This window comes from Bombina bombina, chromosome 1 (genome assembly GCF_027579735.1).
Source record: "Bombina bombina isolate aBomBom1 chromosome 1, aBomBom1.pri, whole genome shotgun sequence".
NCBI lineage: Eukaryota > Metazoa > Chordata > Amphibia > Anura > Bombinatoridae > Bombina > Bombina bombina.
This window is the reverse complement of record NC_069499.1, coordinates 1,009,730,695-1,009,751,910: the sequence shown is the minus strand read 5'-3', so window position 1 is coordinate 1,009,751,910 and position 21,216 is coordinate 1,009,730,695.

The window sequence follows — 21,216 nt, the reverse complement described above, 5'->3', positions numbered from 1 at the left end:
GAGTGCTAAGACCATGGTGCAGGTGCGCTAAGACTATGGTCTGCAAGCTGTGGGGTTCTTCATATGGTTCTGTGCTATACTATTTTAATGAAAGTTAAAGGGGTACTAAACCCATTTATTTTCTTTTATGATTCAGATAGAGCATGCAACATTTTAACGTACACCCTTTATCATTTTTTCTTCGTTCTCTCTGTATCTTTATTTGAAAAGCAGGAACGAAAGCTTAGGAGCCGGCCAATTTTAGGTTTAGCACCTGGGTACTGCTTGCTGATTGGTGGCTAAATCAGCAAGTGCTATCCAGGGACCTGTAAGGAAACTGGGCCAGCTCCTAAGCTTTCATTCCTGCTTTTTCAAAAAAAGATACTGAGAATGTAGAAAAAATGATAAAAGGAGTAAATTAGAAAGTTACTTATAATTGCATGTTTAGTATCACTTCATATATACACACACACACACACATATATTTATATAATATATATAGTTATAGACCAGTCTTCAGACCAACCCACCAGATGTCAACTGCCTGGGTGCAAAAATACACTTGAATATCCAAACAAACAAATACACTCACAGAACTTGCACAAAGAAAAAAAACAAATTTTATTGGAACGTTTTTTGGAGATACAATCTCCTTCATCAGGGCTGATGAAGGAGATTGTATCATCGAAAACGTTCCAATAAAATTTGGGTTTTTTTTGTGCAAGTCCTGTGAGTGCATTTGTTTGTTTGTATATATATATATATATATATATATATATATATACTGTATATATATATATATATATATATATATTTAAATTTAATCTGTCACAAAACCTTTGTTTGTTAATAAAGCGTTGTTTCATAAGTGTTAAGTCTAAATATAACGTAAATCCTGTCTTCAATAGCATTTCATGTGTTTTTTTATGCAAAGTAGCAAGTAGTAATGTTTACTTAAAGGGCCACTAAACTCAAAATCTTTCTTTCATGATTCAGATAGAACATACAAATTTAAACAACATTACAATTTACTTCTATTATTTATTTTGCTTCATTTTTTAAATATTTTTATTTGAAGAAAAAGCAATGCACATGGGTGAGCCAATCACATGAGGCTTACATGCAGAAACCAATCAGCAGCTACTGAGCATATCTAGATATGCTTTTCAGCAAAGAATATCAAGAGAATAAAACAAATTAGATAATAGAAGTAAATTAGAAAGATGTTTAAAATGCATTCTCTTTCTAAATCATGAAAGAAAAAATGTGGGTTTCATGTCCCTTTAAGGTACATTTTACATTGCTATTTTGTATCGTGCCCAAACGTGACACAACTCACCCCTTGTAATGCAAGCTCACTATGAGCACACTAATAGCGCTCCTTGCGCTATCCATTTAAAGTATAGGGTGTGCTAAAATAATTTTGGCACTATTTAATTTAACCACCCACTTGTAATACTAGGTTGTGCAAAAGATAATGCTCTCTGTGCTATTAACTGTGCTCTACTTGTAATCTAGCCTAAATATATACATTTGATCCACACTGAAGACAGAAATAAACGAGTTGCAGAAAATGGATCCCAATTGTGTGTTGAAAAAGAAAATAGGTAGATAGTGTGGGGTAGATAGTGTGGGGAAGAAAGGCCCTACAGGAGCGCCCAGTTGTGCCTGAGCCCCACATGCATTATGTGTGGACCATCTATGTGTGTGTGCCCCCCCCCCCTGCAAAAGAGGATTCATAATATATGGAAAGTGTATAAATTTGCCTTTATGATGGATGGTTTTCGAAGGTTATACAAGAAGGCAAAGGGGAAGGATGATAATCACAGAGAAGCAACTCCCCTTTATGTTGCCTGTTGATGTTTGTAGGTGTCTGTTTTTGATTGATTCTGGATATCTTGGGTGCTTTGTGAGTGCCTGTAGGTGCTTGTTTTTTAATGATTGAAGATTTCTGGAGTTCTTTGTACACGCATGTGGGTGCTTCTGCATGTCTGTGTTATTCCTTTCTGATTGTGTAGCCTAAGTGTAATGACAAGTGCTGAGGTGCCTGTTATTTCGAGTAACTGTGACTACACAGGATGATAAGGAATAAGTGTTAATTTTTTTTTTTATTAAATGTTAACTTCAATATTGAACTTTAATATTGTGTTGGTTTTTTTTACACTTATACTATTTAATGAAAAACTTATTAAATACAGTGTCAGAAGGGTAAAAATAAACTAGTCAATACTTGTCAGATTTGGGGTATGGTTACATAACAAAAATGTGGGGGGAGTGGGCTGCTCTGCCTTAAAACGCCTATTTTTTGTCACATTCCAGCCCTGACTGGTTACCTGTTTCTCGCAGAGCTGACAGAACTGGCGAATATGTCCATCTGTCGTAAGAGGATCTGCCAGGCACTGACTGCATTCATAAACTGCCGGACCTAGGCATCTACAACAGATCTTACTTTCTGTAAAATATAACAAAACATTAAGAATGTATCATGCAGCTATTATTTGTCCTTCATCAGGAGTAGGGAACCTTTTTAAGTGTATGTGCCCACAATGCAAATATTCTAAAAAATTAACTTGAGTGACCATGTTATTTTTTTTTTATTATTATTTTTTTAAATCTAGGATACATTTAATTTATATTATTTTGTTATTATATATATATATATATATATATATATATATATATATATATATATATACTGTATATATATATATATATATATATATATATATATATATATATATATATATATATATAAACAGGATATTTGAAGACCAGGATCTGGTGTAGGTCCTATGTGATCATCAAAAAGGAGCACGCACCATGAGATTATATAAACACCTTTACTGTGTATTACAAAAAAACACTATGGTTTTTTGTATTACACAGTAAAGGTGTTTATATAATCTCAAAGTGCATGATCGTTTTTGATGATCACATTGGACCTACACCAGATCCTGGTCTTCAAATATACTGTTTTTGAACATTTAATAGAACTGCACACAGAGTGGATGATGGTGCTGGTCTTTTTGTACAAATATATATGTATTCTATTCATAAGAAAATTGATTAAGTACAAAAAGTGTAGCACCTGAAGTTAAGAATTATTATGAAAGCCCAGATTGAGAGTGCACTTGTGCCATAAGCTTTCCAACCCTAGACCATAAATTATTGTTCACTTTAATTTATATTAATTTGTTGTCATCTGTAATCTGTGTGGCATATGGCAGCAATATAATTACTGGTGTAGAGGAGGGTGCTGATGTCCAACTCCAGGGAGGGGACGATAAATGGGAACATCTTGAACTTCTTTCCAAATCGTGGCATCTGAAGAATGAGGCAGGAAGGGACCTACAACGAAGGAACTGGTTATTGTTTGCTTCTATACATACATAAAAATGCTTTAGAAAAGGGAACATATCATTTTATTATGTATTATTGTTTGTATAAGCTGCTTAATAATAAAGAAATCTCCCAGAAAAAATAAAGAAAGAAAAAACAAACAAACATAAAATTTAATGAATTGTTACTAAACAATGACTAAGCGGTGAAAACAGAGATATCTCTAGTGTGGAAAATCTCTCTCTACCTGCCTTCCTGTTGTTAAAGGGATACTAAACCCACCATTTTTATTTAAAGATTCAGATATAGCATGCAATTTTAAGCAACTTTCTAATTTACTCCTATTATCAAATTTTGTTTGTTCTCTTGCTATCTTTATTTAAAAAGCAGGAATGTAAAGCTTAAAGTGCCATAAAACATGTTGAGATTAGTGCATATCTTAAAAGGGCTAATTAAGTAAAAATAGTTAGCATAACAAAATTGTTTAAGGATTGCTAGCAAGTATTTTAAAATAATTTATAAAAATAATCAAAATCAGTTACATAGCCCAGCTGTCTGGAGGTGTCTGATCCACCCCCCCCCCCCCCCCCCATCAGTGTTTAGCATCAGAAACACAGGCAATGTATTTAAACTGAGTTCACAGCAACTTATTTGCTTCTAGGCATGTTCCAGCAGATAATGAGTGTTAAAGTCTTGCATTCTACCAAATCAAAGGCGGATATAGATGCAGCCATATAAGGAATTGTGTGGGAGGAGTTAAAGCTGTACATTTCAGAAACTTAAAAGAAAGGGTTAATGGTGTTACAAACTGCTATTTGTAACTGGCCCTTTAAATGGAAAATTGCCCTGCTTCCCTGGATTGTGGAGAAGCCTATTTGCCAGCCTCCTTCCTCATGACTAAGGCCCCTGGAAGATTGTGCCCCTGAAAACGTATTAACTTTTATTGGGTGTGTATGGCCCTTTAAGAACCATAAAACATGTTGAGATTAGTGCATATCTTAAAAGGGCTAATTAAGTAAAAATAGTTAGCATAACAAAATTGTTTAAGGATTGCTAGCAAGTATTTTAAAATAATTTATAAAAATAATCAAAATCAGTTACATAGCCCTGCTGTCTGGAGGTGTCTGATCCACCCCCCCCCCCATCAGTGTTTAGCATCAGAAACACAGGCAATGTATTTAAACTGAGTTCACAGCAACTTATTTGCTTCTAGGCATGTTCCAGCAGATAATGAGTGTTAAAGTCTTGCATTCTACCAAATCAAAGGCGGATATAGATGCAGCCATATAAGGAATTGTGTGGGAGGAGTTAAAGCTGTACATTTCAGAAACTTAAAAGAAAGGGTTAATGGTGTTACAAACTGCTATTTGTAACTGGCCCTTTAAATGGAAAATTGCCCTGCTTCCCTGGATTGTGGAGAAGCCTATTTGCCAGCCTCCTTCCTCATGACTAAGGCCCCTGGAAGATTGTGCCCCTGAAAACGTATTAACTTTTATTGGGTGTGTATGGCCCTTTAAGAACCGTCTGGGGACATATTGTGACTTTGGTGAACAATGCCCCTTTAAGACTATGTCCCCAGACCTGTAAAATAACTTGTCCCTGGCTTTCTCCCTCTTGGTTCAGTAAATAGGGCTTACTGAACCAAGTACCACACAGACAGACCCTTCGGTCAGAACTGAAAGAGTTAACTTTGTTCAGCTTCAAGAAGCTATTTTCTAAATACAAGTGCTGGCATCAGCTCTAATTAAGTTTAGTGATAAACATTCCCATTGTCTAATCACCTCCAGAGTCAGACTGCTAGTTGATAAGATGGACTGCATTGTTTTCTTGTGTGTAACTTGTTATCTGCTGAAGTAATGTAATTCTATTGTGGCCTGTCCAAGGGCGTTGTCTCTCTATCTAAATGTACCAAATGTGTGATTGGTGATTTTATGCCTCCCCCTGAGAGTGTCCTGTTTGCATGTAACCTCAATAAAAACCAGGCTGGGTGTTCCAGCACCTGAGACCTCTTCTGACCCTCTAACTTGCAGCTTTGACTCATGTGTGTAGGGGACAGCTATAATCACTACAGGGATTGCTATGCTCTTCATACTCCCTTAGCTACTGAGCTCTTGTAAGAGCTCTTGTTCCTGATCCTGCTTCGCTCTACAGAAGGAAGAGGTTCACCTACTGGAGCCTGGTCGTAGGTCCAGGGCGCAGAGCAGACGGCGAGATACCAGCCCAGCAGCGGTGGTTCGTAGAGTCTGCATTACTTATGGTGGCTACGCAGTAGTTATGGTGTCTACGATGTTGATGATCCTTTGGTGAGTGCTAGGAGCATCCTTTTCTATGGTCCAACTTCCAGCCAGCCTGGAGGCAACCGTAACATTTGGCGGCAGCGGTGGGATGGCGTCCTAGCGCAAGGAGCAGCACCCCAACAGCACTGGTATCGTATGAGAGTTATTGAGGGCAACGCTAGCCACTGCGCAGCGTCCCTACCTACAGCAGCATGGAGCTGACAAGACACTGGTCAGAACCCTGTGAAGAGCACCTCAACCTGATCCATCGCTATGAGGGCGCTGATTTCGTTCCAGAGGTAAAGAGGCGGCTAGTCCGATATGGTCCAGACCCTGCGCAGGAGGTAGTCAGTTGAATCATCCGGGAATTGGATACTGAGAACGAAGCGGCACGAGCCTTTGAGCGCCAACTGTGGAGTTTGGGGGTATGGACACCTGGTCTCCAGCGAGAAAGTGAGTTACAGGGAGCGGAGAGCAACAACCTCCCTCCCCAGCGGCAGCCTGAGTTACAGGGAGAGGAGAGCAGCGACCTCCCTCCCCAGCGGCAGTATGCCGTGCAGAGGGAAGAGACAACCGGTCTCCTTCCCCAATCCCAACCAGAGATACCCGAGGCAGCAGGCCTCATAGACTGGTCCTGGGAGGACCCCCAGCAGGCAGGTGGAGATGGGACCGCAGTCTCTCTACCGGCCCTACAGGGATGCTGGGCAGGCGGCCCAGATCCCCAGCAAAGGACCCAGCTACAGGGAGGGGAGAGCATCGACCTCCCTCCCCAGCCGGAGTGTGCCTTCCAGGGAGAGGAGACAACCGGTCTCTCTCCCCAGCCGCAGCATGTTCCACAGGGAGCGGAGAGCATCGACCTCCCTTCCCAGCGGCCGCCGGAGTATCAGGAGGAGGAGGTAAGCCAATCTCCCCCTCCCCAGCTAACTCCTAATGTGGGCCCAGGGTTAACAGTGGAGATTTTAACCCCCACTGACCCCCACGTTCCCTTTGCCACCGGGCAGGACTATGCCCCCAATTCCCCCAGCAGAAGAGCTGGCATCAGGACAGAGCGCTGCTGGCCTCTGCCCTACAGAACCCCTTGTTACAGGACTGGCCTGCAAACCCCTCACCCCAGCAGAAGCGCTGGCACCAGGGCAGAGTGCTGATGGCTTCTGCCCCCCAAGTACCACCAGCTATTTGCCCAGCTGCGCCAGGAAGGCCGAGGATGCTACACTTTCATCCTACAACCTGGAACCTACAGGCCAGTACTACTTATTGTGGGGGGGCTACTTTGCTGCTAATGTTTATTTGTGTGTGGGTTGCGAGACTAACTTAGGCACTCACCGACAGAAGGTCAGGTGCCTGGTTAGTCTCCCTCCAAAAGGGGAGATATGTTACAAACTGCTATTTGTAACTGGCCCTTTAAATGGAAAATTGCCCTGCTTCCCTGGATTGTGGAGAAGCCTATTTGCCAGCCTCCTTCCTCATGACTATGGCCCCTGGAAGATTGTGCCCCTGAATTAACTTTTATTGGGTATGGCCCTTTAAGAACCGTCTGGGGACATATTGTGACTTTGGTGAACAATGCCCCTTTAAGACTATGTCCCCAGACCTGTAAAATAACTTGTCCCTGGCTTTCTCCCACTTGATTCAGTAAATAGGGTTTACTGAACCAAGTACCACACAGACAGACCCTTCAGTCAGAACTGAAAGAGTTAACTTTGTTCAGCTTCAAGAAGCTATTTTCTAAATACAAGTGCTGGCATCAGCTCTAATTAAGTTTAGTGATAAACATTCCCATTGTCTAATCACCTCCAGAGTCAGACTGCTAGTTGATAAGATGGACTGCATTGTTTTCTTGTGTGTAACTTGTTATCTGCTGAAGTAATGTAATTCTATTGTGGCCTGTCCAAGGGCGTTGTCTCTCTATCTAAATGTACCAAATGTGTGATTGGTGATTTTATGCCTCCCCCTGAGAGTGTCCTGTTTGCATGTAACCTCAATAAAAACCAGGCTGGGTGTTCCAGCACCTGAGACCTCTTCTGACCCTCTAACTTGCAGCTTTGACTCATGTTTGTAGGGGACAGCTATAATCACTACAGGGATTGCTATGCTCTTCATGCTCCCTTAGCTACTGAGCTCTTGTAAGAGCTCTTGTTCCTGATCCTGCTTCGCTCTACAGAAGGAAGAGGTTCACCTACTGGAGCCTGGTCGTAGGTCCAGGGCGCAGAGCAGACGGCGAGATACCAGCCCAGCAGCGGTGGTTCGTAGAGTCTGCATTACTTATGGTGGCTACGCAGTAGTTATGGTGTCTACGGTGCTGATGATCCTTTGGTGAGCGCTAGGAGCATCCTTTTCTACGGTCCAACTTCCAGCCAGCCTGGAGGCAACCGTAACATTTAGCCACTAAATGTTACCATACACACAATGTTACCATACACACCCAATAAAAGTTAATACGTTTTCAGGGGCACAATCTTCCAGGGGCCATAGTCATGAGGAAGGAGGCTGGCAAATAGGCTTCTCCACAATCCAGAGAAGCAGGGCAATTTTCCATTTAAAGGGCCAGTTACAAATAGCAGTTTGTAACAAATGGTGAGACACTGCAGTAAAAGTAAAGTAATTAAAGTACATATTATTATATTGTGTCTCTATCTCAGCTTGTTTTACGTCCCTTTAAGAGCCGGCCCATTTTTGGTTCAAAGCCTGGGTTATGCTTGCTTTAAATGTAGCCACCAATAAGCAAGCGCTATCCAAGGTGCTCAACCTAAAATGTGCTGGCTTCTAAGCTTTAAATTCCTGCTTATTAAATAAAGACAGCAAAAGAACGAAGAAAAATTGATAGTAGGAGTAAATTAGAAAGTTGCTTAAAACTGCATGCTCTAAGTGAAAGAAGGTTCTATAAATATATATTTATTTTAGAACATAGACCAAACAAGCACAATGTTTTATTGCAAACATTTCAAATTGGTCCACAATAGTAATTTGGATAAATTGGAAATAATAGTGATTGATTGTGTGGATTGGAAGATAAGATGCAGTGATAGATTCAAAAACTCTTAGAGGCCCATTTATCAAGCGCCGTATGGAGCTTGTGGGCCGTGTTTCTGGTGAGTCTTCAGACTCGCCAGAAACAGCAGTTATGAAGGAGCGGTCAAAAGAACGCTGCTCCATAACCCTGTCCGTCTGCTCTGAGCAGGCAGACAGGAATCGCCACAATTCAACCCGATCGAGTACCCTGCTGGAGGCCTGCAAGGGGCGGCGTTGCACCAGCAGCTCTTGTGAGCTGCTGGTGCAATGTACGGAGAGCGTATTGCTCTCCGCATTCAGCAAGGTCTTGCGGACCTGATCTGCACTGTCGGATCAGGTCCGCAAGACCATTAATAAATAAGCCTCTTATACAAAAGGAGTCATATTGGATTTATAAACTTGACTGCCTACATCTAAATTGTTTAAATATTGATTTGGCAGCATCAGGCACTGTGATTACATTGTTGTGATTGGTGATACTTTTATGTGGCGATATATTCATTTTTGCTTGTTACTAATGAGTTAGATTACGAGTTTTGCATTATGAGTGAAAAAGCTTCATAACGCTGCTGTTTCCCTACTGCTGCTATTACGAGTCTTGAAGGTATAGGTGTACCGCACACTTTTTTGGCCGTCACGCAACGTCAGTACCGCACTTTTAAAAAAGTCCTTTTTCAATGGGACTTCCATAGTGCCGGTATTACGAGTTTTGCCTGGGAGGCCAAAAAGTGAGTGGTACAGCCTATACCGACAAGATTTGTACCTCCATCTAAAGTCAATAGTTATGAGTTTTACGTTACAAAGCTGTAGCATAAAACTCATAACTAAAGTGTTAAAAAGTACACTAACACCCATAAACTACCTATTAACCGAGGCTCTTACGCATAGCAAACACTATAATAAAATGATTAACCCTTAATCTGCCGCTCCGGACATTGCCGCCACTTAAAAAATGTATTAACCCCTATTCCGCCACTCTCCGACATCATTATCACTATAATAAAATTATTAACCCCTAAACCGCCGCCCTTCCACATCAAAAACACTATTTAAATATAATTAAACCCTAATCTGCCGTTCGCCCACTCCGCCGCTATAATAAACCTACTAACCCCTAAACCTAACCCTAGCATAACCCTAACACCCCCTAACTTAAATATAATTAAAATAAATCTAAATAAAACCTACTATTAATAACAAACTAATTCCTATTTAAAGCGAAATACCTGTCAAATAAACCCTAAGCTAGCTACAATATAACTAATAGTTATATTGTAGCTATCTTAGGTTTTATTTTTATTTTACAGGAAAGTTTGTATTTATTTTAACTAGGTAGATTAGTTAATAAATAGTCATTAACTATTTACTAGCTACCTAGTTAAAATAAATACAAATTTACCTGTAAAATAAAACCTAACCTGAGTTACACTAACACCTAACATTACAATTAAATAAAATAAATTAAATTAACAAAATACATTTTTCTAAATTACAAAAAAAATAAACACTAAATTACACAAAATAAAAAAAGAAATTATCAAAAATAAAAACTAATTCTATCAGCCAATCGGAATGTAAGAGATGCCATCTTGGATGATGTAATTTAAAGGGAAACTTCATTCTTCAACAGACATCAGAAGAAGAGGATGCTCCGTGCCGGATGTCTTGAAGATGGACTCGCGCCAGATGGATGAAGATAGCAGATGCCGCCCAGATGAAGACTTCTGCCCGCTTGGATGAAGACTTCTGCCGTCTTTGATGAGGACTTCTGCCCGCCTGGATGAGGATGGATGTCCGGTCTTTAAAAACTGTAAGTGGATTGTCGGGGGTTAGTGTTAGGTTTTTTTAAGGGTTTATTGGGTTTTGGGCAATGTAAAATAGCTAAATGCCCTTTTAAGGGCAATGCCCATCCAAATGACCTTTTCAGGGCAATGGGGAGCTTAGGTTTACTTAGATAGGAATTTATTTGGGGGTTTTGGTTGTGTGGGTGGTGGGTTTTACTGTTGGGGGGTTGTTTGTATTTTTTTTACAGGTAAAGGAGCTGATTTCTTTAGGGGCAATGCCATGCAAAAGGCCCTTTTAAGGGCCATTTGCAGTTTAGTGTAGGCTAGGATTTTTTATTTTTGGGGGGGGGCTTTTTTATTTTGATAAGGCAATTAGATTAGGAGAAATTCGTTTTTATTTTTGATCATTTCTTTTTTTATTTTGTGTAATTTAGTGTTTATTTTTTTGTAATTTAGAAAAATGTATATTATTAATGTAATTTATTTAATTTTTTTGTAATGTTAGGCGTTAGTAAAAGGCAGGTTAGGTTTTATTCTACAGGTAAATTTGTATTTATTTGAACTAGGTAGCTAGTAAATAGTTAATAACTATTTATTAACTAGTCTACCTAGTTAAAATAAATACAAACTTAGCTGTGAAATAAAAATAAAACCTATGATAGCTACAATGTAACTATTAGTTATATTGTAGCTAGCTTAGGGTTTATTTTACAGGTAAGTAAGTATTTAGTTTTAAATAGAAATTATTTAGTTATTAATAGTAAGTTTTATTTAGAATTATTTTAATTATGTTAAAGTTAGGGGGTGTTAGGGTTACGTTAGGGGTTAATATATTTATTTAGTGTTAGTAATGTGGGAGGCCAGAGGTTTAGGGGTTAATAACTTTAGTATAGTGGCGGGGGCGGCAGATTAGGGGTTAATTAATTTATGTCGGTGGCGGCGACGTTGGGGTAGCAGATTAGGGGTTATTAAGTGTAGGTAGGTTGCAGTGACATTGGGGGCGGCAGATTAGGGGTTAATAAGTGTAATATAGGTGTTGGCAATGTCGGGGACGGCAGATTAGGGGTGTTTAGACTCGGGGTTTATGTTAGGGTGTTAGGTTTAAACATACATTCTTTTCCCCATAGACATCAATGGGGCTGCGTTACAGAGCTTTACGCTCCGCGATTGCAGGTGTTAGGCTTCTTTTTATCCAGCTCTCCCCATTGATGTCTATGGGGAAATCATGCACGAGCTCGTTAAAACACTGCTTGTATTTGGGTGAGGTATAGAGCTCAATGCAACCATATCGCCCGCACAAGCCGGGTTTTTGCAATCCTGTAATAGCAGGTGGAAATAACTTGCAAGTTATTAGCGAGCCAGCCATAACGCAAAAACTTGTAATCTGGCTAAATATGATTTAGCCCTACAATTATATTATTATGTAAGATGTATAGGTTTTTTTTTGTTTTAATAATGTTAATGATTTTTATTTTTATTTTTTTATTTACATTTTTATTGAGGTTGAATACGGGATACAACATACATGCAATATTTCAAATGGTGTGTGAATACAGCAGAGGAGGATCATATCAAATATACTGTTGAGAATATATAGTCATATCCATTACATCACAAAGAAATTTGATGATGCACAAAATGAACCTCACATTTTCAAGTTTTGTTTTGCTTTGGAATATTCTGTATACAAATAGTTTTTATTTTTTTACATAAAAAGAGTTAAAGGATGCTTCAATTATACCCAGAATAGTGTAGAAGATAAACATTAAACTGTGGATCATAATATATAAGAGCTGTCAGTGTATTTAAGAACATATAGGAGCCACTAAAGCTTGGGTATCTGATTAGAGTGTATTATCAAAATCAACCATTCTTCGCTATGTTGCGAGCCTTCAAATTGTCTACACTTTTCCATGAACTTGTGTTGAAACATACAGACACACAGTGAGATATTTCTTTTTTTTTTAAATACTTTATTTATCAAGGTCTCAAGTAAAGGAAAATACGAAAGACATCAATACTTCATATCAAAGTATGTACAAAATTTCAGGCATATAAATAATCTCTACTTGAGTATTTTATAAATATATTGTGAACTGAACTGAGGGGGGGGTGGGGAAAAGGAATATTTAAATCATCAAAAACAGTAGGAGAGGGAAGTGTACTTGCTAAGAGAAAGGGGGAAAAAAAAAAAAAAAAGAAGAAATCAAGGTTATCCCTAATATACGGAATGACAAATTTATACTGAATATTCTGTATTTAATATTGAGAATGAAATTTAGAATTTAAGGGGAAAAAAATAAAAAAGATTTGCATATTCAATATTTATTAATGTTCATTTTGATGTTTGCGTGGGAAGGAAGTCTTAATAAGAAAATTCTAAGCAAATTTAGTCCAAACTTAATATACCGTGGACCCTCAAAATCTAAGGTTTCAACATGTCCCTGCATCTGGTACCTGGTGTACCGTTTTTTAGAAGGTACCCCTTTTCTCCCTTTTTATTTCCCTTCTCCCCTTCTTCCCCTTCCCCTCTTCTCTCCTTTCTTCTTTTATTATTCAATGATGCTCCTGGGGGATTCCAGACTCGGCATAAGTCTATAACATACAGATGTTAATGCTTACAAGATAATACCCTCCAAAGAGGAACACCATTTGCCTTGTACGTTTTCATTAAGGATAAATGTTGAGTTACGAAAGGGATATATTACTTTATTTCTTACTCTAGCTGGTATAAATAGTAAAAAAAGGTTCCCATTTTTTAATAAATGCTTTTATTCTCTTGTCTAGGTCACCCTGAACATCCGTCTGTTCAATAAACAGTTGAAGATACATAGCATTCACTAGTTTCTTAAAAGGGGGGGCTTTATGTGAAATCCAATATTGGAGCATTAATTTTCTAACCATGAGTATCACCAGGTTTAAAAAACTCCGAAAATAGGTACTGTTATACGTATCATGAAGAAAGAAAATATATTTTGCTGATAAGTGGATGTTAAATTTTAATATTTTTGAGAGCCAAAATTTGACTTTCCCCCAAAGTCTTTGTAACTTTGGGCAATCCCATAGTAGATGTATGAGATCTGGTGAGGGAGCTGAACATTTATTACATTTATCTATTGCTTCATGAACCCATTTAGCACGCACTTTGGGAGTGATGTAAGCCTGGTGAACTAATTTAGTATGTGATACCCTGAGATATGCTTTTCTTACTAATGTGAAACTAGTGGTTAATTCTCTTAAATCTAGTGTAATGTTTCTCTTTCCATGCCATTTATCTTGTATTTTCTGTATTGATTGTTGCTGATAGTGAGCTACTATCATATTATAGATGTGAGTTATAGAGTGAGATTTTTGTTTGGTTATAAGGTATAACTTGTCAATGTTAGAAGCCATTACAGTGATCTTCCCTGTAGAAAGAAGTGACCGGACATAATGACAACCTTGAAAATATGCAAATTTTGTGGTAGCTGGTATATTAAATTTTTCTTGAAGAGTTTTAAAGGGAAGAATTTCAAGTGAAATAGGGTCTTGGATGAAGACTTCAGCCGATGCGGATCTCCTCTTCTGTTCCATCGATGGTCGGCTGGCTGAAGACGGCTAAAGGTAGGATGATCTTCAGGGGGGTAGTGTTAGGTTTATTTAAGGGGGTTTGGGTTAGATTAGGGGTATGTGGGTGGTGGGTTTTAATGTTGGGGGGGTTGTATTTTTTTTTACAGGCAAAAGAGCTGAATTCTTTGGGGCATGCCCCGCAAAAGGCCCTTTTTTTATTTTGGGGGGCTTTGTTATTTTATTAGGGGGCTTAGATTAGGTGTAAGTAACTTAACATTGTTGTAATATTTTTAAATGTTTGTAACTTATTTTTTTTATTTTTTGTAACTTAGGTTTTTTTATTTTTTGTACTTTAGTTAGTTTATTTAATTGTATTTAATTGTAGTTATTTGTAGCTAATGTATTTTATTAATTTAATGATAGTGTAGTGTTAGGTTTAATTGTAACTTAGCTTAGGATTTATTTTACAGGTAATTTTGTATTTATTTTAGCTAGGTAGTTATTAAATAGTTAATAACTATTTAATAACTATTCTAACTAGCTAAAATAAATACAAAGTTGCCTGTAAAATAAATATAAATCCTAAAATAGCTAGAATGTAATTATTAATTACATTGTAGCTATCTTAGGGTTTATTTTACAGGTAAGTATTTAGTTTTAAATAGGAATAATTTATTTAATGATAGTGTAGCGATAGGTGTAATTGTAACTTAGGTTAGTTTTTATTTTACAGGTAAATTTCTCTTTATTTTAACTAGGTAGCTATTAAATAGTTAATAACTATTTAATAGCTATTGTACCTAGTTAAAATAAATTGATATTTGCCTGTAAAATAAATATAAATCCTAAGATAGCTACAATATAATTATTATTTATATTGTAGCTATATTAGGGTTTATTTTAAAGGTAAGTATTTAGTTTTAAATAGGATTAATTTAGTTAATAAGAGTTATAATATTTAGATGTATTTAATTAATATTTAAGTTAAGGGGGTGTTAGGGTTAGGGTTAGACTTAGGTTTAGGGGTTAATAATTTTATTATAGTTGCAGCGGTGTAGGGGGGGCAGGATAGAGGTTAATAAATTTATTATAGGTGGCGACGGTGTAGGGGGGGCAGATTAGGGGTTAATATGTTTAATATAGGTGGCGGCGGGGTCCGGGAGCAGCGGTTTAGGGGTTAAACAATTTATTTAGTTGCAGCGGGGTACGGGATCGGCAGGATAGGGGTTAATAAATTTATTATAGGTCGCGGCGGTATAGGGGGGGCAGGATAGGGGTTAATAGGTATTATGTAGGTGGCGGTGGGGTCCGGGAGTGGCGGTTTAGGGGTTAATCAGTTTATTAGAGTGGCGGTGGGCTCCGGGAGCGGCGGTTTAGGGGTTAATACATTTATAAGAGTTGCGGCGGGGTCTAGGAGAGCCCCAGGGGTGCCGGTATAGGGGGTAGAACAGTGTAGTTTAGTGTGGGTGCTTAGTGACAGCTTGTCAATAAAGCTGTAAAAAAGCCGAAGAGCAGCGAGATCGGATGAGTGATAACTATCACAGTCCGCTGCTCATCGCCCCGTACTTGGTGCGCTGCTTTTTGACAGCTTTGGCGAAATTTTTCAGGTCCACGGCGGCGATGGTAGGCGAGCTTAAGCAGGCGTATTGGGGCCGGCAAAGGCAGGTAAGTAGACACGTTGATAACTAGAGGCCAAAGACTCCAAACAAAAAAGAAATACATTTTACGTCTTTATTCTTTATCATTATTGGGAGCATTTGCAAAGGGTACAATATTTTTGGTAGAACAGTCATTTTCAACAGATGAATTCTACCCTGCAAAGAGAGTGGGATATTTTGCCATCCATTCAATATTCTCCAAACAGTGAGATTTTTCAAGGAATGTTGATCAACTTGTGATGTAGAGAATTATTAACTTAGATTGAAGAGGCACATAAAAGGCTACTTACAAGTTAAATATAATGTATATAATGAAATATATGATTGTATATGCAGTATTTAATGAGGGAAACCGCGCAAAAACACTCTGAATATAATTACAGATGTCAGAGTGTATCAATGTGTGGGCAGGGCCGGTGCTAGACTATTTTGCGCCCTAGGCAAGACCAGCTACCTGCGCCCCCACCAAAAATAAATAAATTAAAGCAACAAAAAATGAAACTGCTAAATTTATTTTAACTTTCAAGAATAAGTGCCATAAGATGCCAAAAGCACCAATATTAAAGGCAAAATAAAAATTACTGTAACCAAATATAAATGACCCATATAAACAAAATATAGATTGTATTAGACAAATATCAATTAACTGTATTACTTTTACTTTATATATCATTTATATTATTAAAAATTACGTTTAGAGTACCCCAGTGCAAATGGTCTTATTTGTTACTTTATTTTACTTGCACAAAATGCCCATATTAATTGACCTAATTTATTTAAAGCATAAATGTATGCAGCCTGCATACATTTATACTTCAAATAAATTATTATGTGCATTTTGTGAAAGTAAAAGAAAGTAACAAATAAAACAACTTGCCATGGGGTACTCTAAACAACTTTTAATAATATAAATAACAATTAATTTCTCAGCTCACATAATGCAGCCATAATGCCATTAATTTAAATACAACATTATTTCAGCTCAGATAATGCAGCCATGATGCCATTAATATAAATACAAATTTATTTCAGCTCACATAATTGGCATAATCACTGCATCTGTCATTGATAGGTTGCTAAAGAAATAAGCAACAATGCCCCAGCAATGCACTGGGAACCAGTTGCTATTTTAAGGGAAAAACTAGAAATTAGGTAAATGTAGGCTTATTCAGGCCCAAAAGATTTAAGTCTAAAATGGAGAGATGTCTTTAGTTTCTGGGACAGTTGGGTAGTATGTTTTGCAGTGATAAGGCTTAGGTGGGCCTTCAAAGTGTCTAAAGCAATATTCTGCCAATAGCTTATACAGGGGTTATATGAAAATAACCTTTATTTATTTCGGCATAACCCCTGCTTACATAGTTTTGGCAGGCCCTCAAATGTGACTCAACTGGTTAACAGTTTCAAAAGATGCGTAGTAGTTACAAACTGAATTATGTAAATAGTTTGAAACCAGAGTGCCACCTTCTCAGACAATATGCAGGTGATGGCTCTGAATACAGGCTCTTGCTGATGTGTGGAGACTGTTATTTGAGGGGTGGTATACTGTCACAATCATCATCAATCTCCTCTAACAGAGTTACAACTCCTACCCTTTACTGCCTCTGCGTGCAATGCCTCCAGGCTCTAGCTCAGCTCCTGCCTCCGTCCCTGTTGTGTCATAGACTGTAAAGTGCAGACACAGAGCACTCACGTTATTCCCTCCCCCTCCCCTTTCCCTACGGTACTAATTTGGAGTTGAGCAGCCGCATTGTGCAAGTGCTGTACAGCCTATGTTTTGCTGCAAGCAGCCATTCACTGGGTATTCAAGTCTGTCCCCTGCTTAATTTGGAGCGGAGGAGCCAAATTGTGTAAGTACTCTGTGCTGTAAGCAGCAGGTCAGTGGTCACTGTGTATGCAAGTCTGGACACTCACGGCCGAAAGTATTACCGGTGGAGTCTGGGGAACCCGGGTCAGGGCCGGCTGCGCCCTAGGTGGCTGCCTAGCTTGCCTAGTGGGAGCACCAGCCCTGTGTGTGGGGGAATTATAGACAATAGACGTTGTTATTGGAGCAAGATAGGTGCTAAGCTTGTTCCCAAGGCCACATGACATGTATGGATTACTATAGGTGTTATAGGTATTGATGAGGACTAGCTATACTTAAAGTTTAGGGAAGTCAGTATTACACAATCGGTATATTGTTAAGCAAAATAGTATACAGAGCGTTACCTCAGCCACTGGTAGCTCCTTCCATTAGGTGGATAGTTTGCAGATATGAAAGTATTGTACATGGCCTCCCCAACTCATTTAAAAGGTGAGAGTGACTATACCCCTCAAAGGTCCCTTTTGCATTAAAAATAGTTCTAGACCTATGGTAGAGATTACTCCAGAAGTAAATTATATTAAATATTATTGTGCATATATACAAGTTGGTTATATAGGGCATAAGCGTACAGTCAGTACCTGCTAAATATACTGGTATGTGTAATTCACACTTTTCATATCTCTGTTTATAAGAGTGTAACACATGTAATTAGGGTCATTTGACTAGCTCAAAAAATAACATAACGTGTATAAACAAATCCTAGCAGAGCCTCTACAGAAAGTGGGGGACTTGGCTACTATTAGTAACATACTGTATATAGAGTTTGGGTTTACAGATATGAAAAACAACATATGGTGTTGAAGCTTATTCTGCTCAAAGGTGTCTGCACAAACGCCTCTCACAGCCTAGTGTCATTTTTATAATTATAATATAAGTCACCACTAGATGAGTATAATAATAAGAAGGCAATACTTCTTAGGTTTAACTATAGATAATAGTAGGCTCTGGGATCAAACTTGTCCTGCTGACTCGGTGGCAAACGAACTATACATTTTGAAACATACATTAGCAAACCCGCCACTCAACCAGTGAGGGGAAAAACATAGTCTAATGATGAGCTTAGCCAATGCCTTGTTTGAAGCCCTCCTGTGTAGTAGGCACTGAACGAAAGAAGCCAAAGTGAAATAGGGAAAACGTCAGATGTATAACAGCACAAGTATGCACATAAGCCAAGTACAGTTGTTTATGTATTCTCAGGTTTCAATTTCTGATAGTCATTGATTTATTGATGTGGATCTTGAAGGAAATCTTGCTCAGAGCACAGTCTGCTGCTTCCTCGATCTGCCATTCAGTGTCAAAATATTTCTCTGTCCGTATACTCTCGTCAGTGCTGCTCGAATTAATGAGCTCCAGGCCTGCTGCAGTTTCAGAAGGTTAGCTAGCAATGGCCTCCAAACAGCAGAGAGCCAGTAAGGGTAAGCTTGTAAGCCTCTGTTGCTGAAGATCCGAAAGTATGAGAGGTGGCGAAGGCCGGGGCCCCAGGATGTCGCCACCGTGAGACTCACAGATCTCGTCATCCTTGGCAGTCTTAGCAAAGGGAGCAGCAGTAGGCGATTGGCACGCAGCTTCAAGAGATGCTGTGAAATCCTCTCTGTATCACTGCAGCAAACGGTCAATTTTCTGCATCAAATCATTGAGTTCCATACTGAGCATTGGTTGCCGACTCTGATTTTCAGGTTCTGGCGATCGCAGTGGAAGCTCTTTAGTGCGTGTGTAGGCCTTTGAGCTCGACCGCCTCATGGCTTTGTTGAGTAAAAGTAAAGGCCGTATTCTTAGTTAGTGTTTTAAAACTTGCCAAAACATGTTATAGTATAGATCCTTCTTCATTATCAGGTGTAAGCTTAAAATATTTTGCTTATTTTATGTGAAAAGCCATAAAATCAAGGAATGTTTGCAAGAGCTCTTGCTCTGTGCGACCTATCGCTCCAGCGTTCAGCTTCACCCCCACGTTAATGATTTTTTAACTTACTAATTATATTGTATTTACAGTCCTAAAGATTATTTCAGGAATACCCAATTAAACTTTGTAGGAGGATAGTTAAATCTTTATAGAGAGTGACACAGAACTGATGGGTATTGTAGTTCACTACAATGACATGCTGATTTGATAATTACACATTGTGGGCTAGATTACAAGCGGCGTGCTAATGTTAGCCCGTACAATATTAAAATATTTTGCCTGTGTTAACTTGTGCACGTATTACAAGTTGAAAATAAACGTGATGGCACGAGTTCAAACTAAATTTGTGCTCGTTGGGTTAGTGCAACTGAAGTCCTCGTGAAAAAGGGTTAGAGCAAAAATTGCATTAAACACTACATAAATACATTAAAATTAACAGCTACACCAATCATATATATACCTAGTTACACCAGTCATATACACACTACCTAATGAAAATTATTCACATAAATATATTAAAAAAAATAAGTTATAAAGGTATATGGTATATGACAAGGTATTTCAATGGAAAGGGCTATGGGCCAGATTCCGAGTTGAGCAGTAATTATTGCTCGCGCTCATGTACTAACTCGCATATTAGAAGTTGAAAGGAAAAAGCTTTCACTTGCGCGTTAACCCGACACGCATAAAAAGCTGAACTTACATTGTCGCAATCCCATTATTGTATTCCCCCATAGACTTCAATGAAGCATGAAAAGTGGGGGGGGGAAACTAACACATTACGGGCGTGTAAACGCGATCGAGTTTAATCCGACATTAAATATTTATGTGCCAGTTTATAAGTGGAGCGCAATATATCGCTTTCGCAGAAGCATTATTTGTCCACTTTGTAATACCAGTATATTTTCATGTGCGCTAACCCGACCTCGTTAAGACTTAAATTGAGAAACATGATGCGCAAAACGCATATTTTACATTCCTATGTTCTTCACATAGAAAATAATGTACTTTATTTTAAAATATATATATATACACACACATACATATAAAGTACATCTTTAGATATGTATATGTATGTACTGTATCTCTATGTTAAAGCCCTTTGCAGCCTTTTTTTTCTCTAACACCTGAGACCTCATATCTTTGAGCCCCTATAACTTTTTATTGCAATATTATTTTTACCAGACAGTGTTATTATGAGTGTAACTGTACTTTTAAATGTATTTTTGATGTTTTTTATGACCCCTTTTATTTGCCCCTAACAGTTAACCAGAGCTCTGAGGTTGAGATAACCTGACGCACGTTAAATTAAATTGCTCTTGAGCAAACACATTTACTTTCAACTTGTAATATGTACGCTACTTCGTATGCAAGCAAACACTGGCGATAACCCTTACTGCTTGTGCATAACAGTTAGCGCTCCACTCGTAATCTTGCCCTATATTGGATAAGTACATGCATATGCATGTCTAAATATGTCTTTGTATGTATATATCTTTGGATTTAATATATATGTTACAATATTTGGAGAACATTTTATCTACATTTATTCACAACTTTGTATTAGGCATATTTGGATCACTAGTCAATCAATAATATATAAGCTGTGATAACTACCAGGGTACACTACTAGAATAATGTATCAATATTGAATAAATCATATATGTCTCAGCTAACTCATCCATCCTTTAGTGTAAAAGCTAAGCAGAATAGCATTGGGACAGTAGATATATATTTATCCAACTGGAATAGTTATGGTTATGAGCATTATGAGACATGGAATGTGCTCCTTTTCTTGCAATTATTATCTCTGGTAAATGAAGCATGTTCCCTCCTCTGTATGATGATCCAGACTATACCA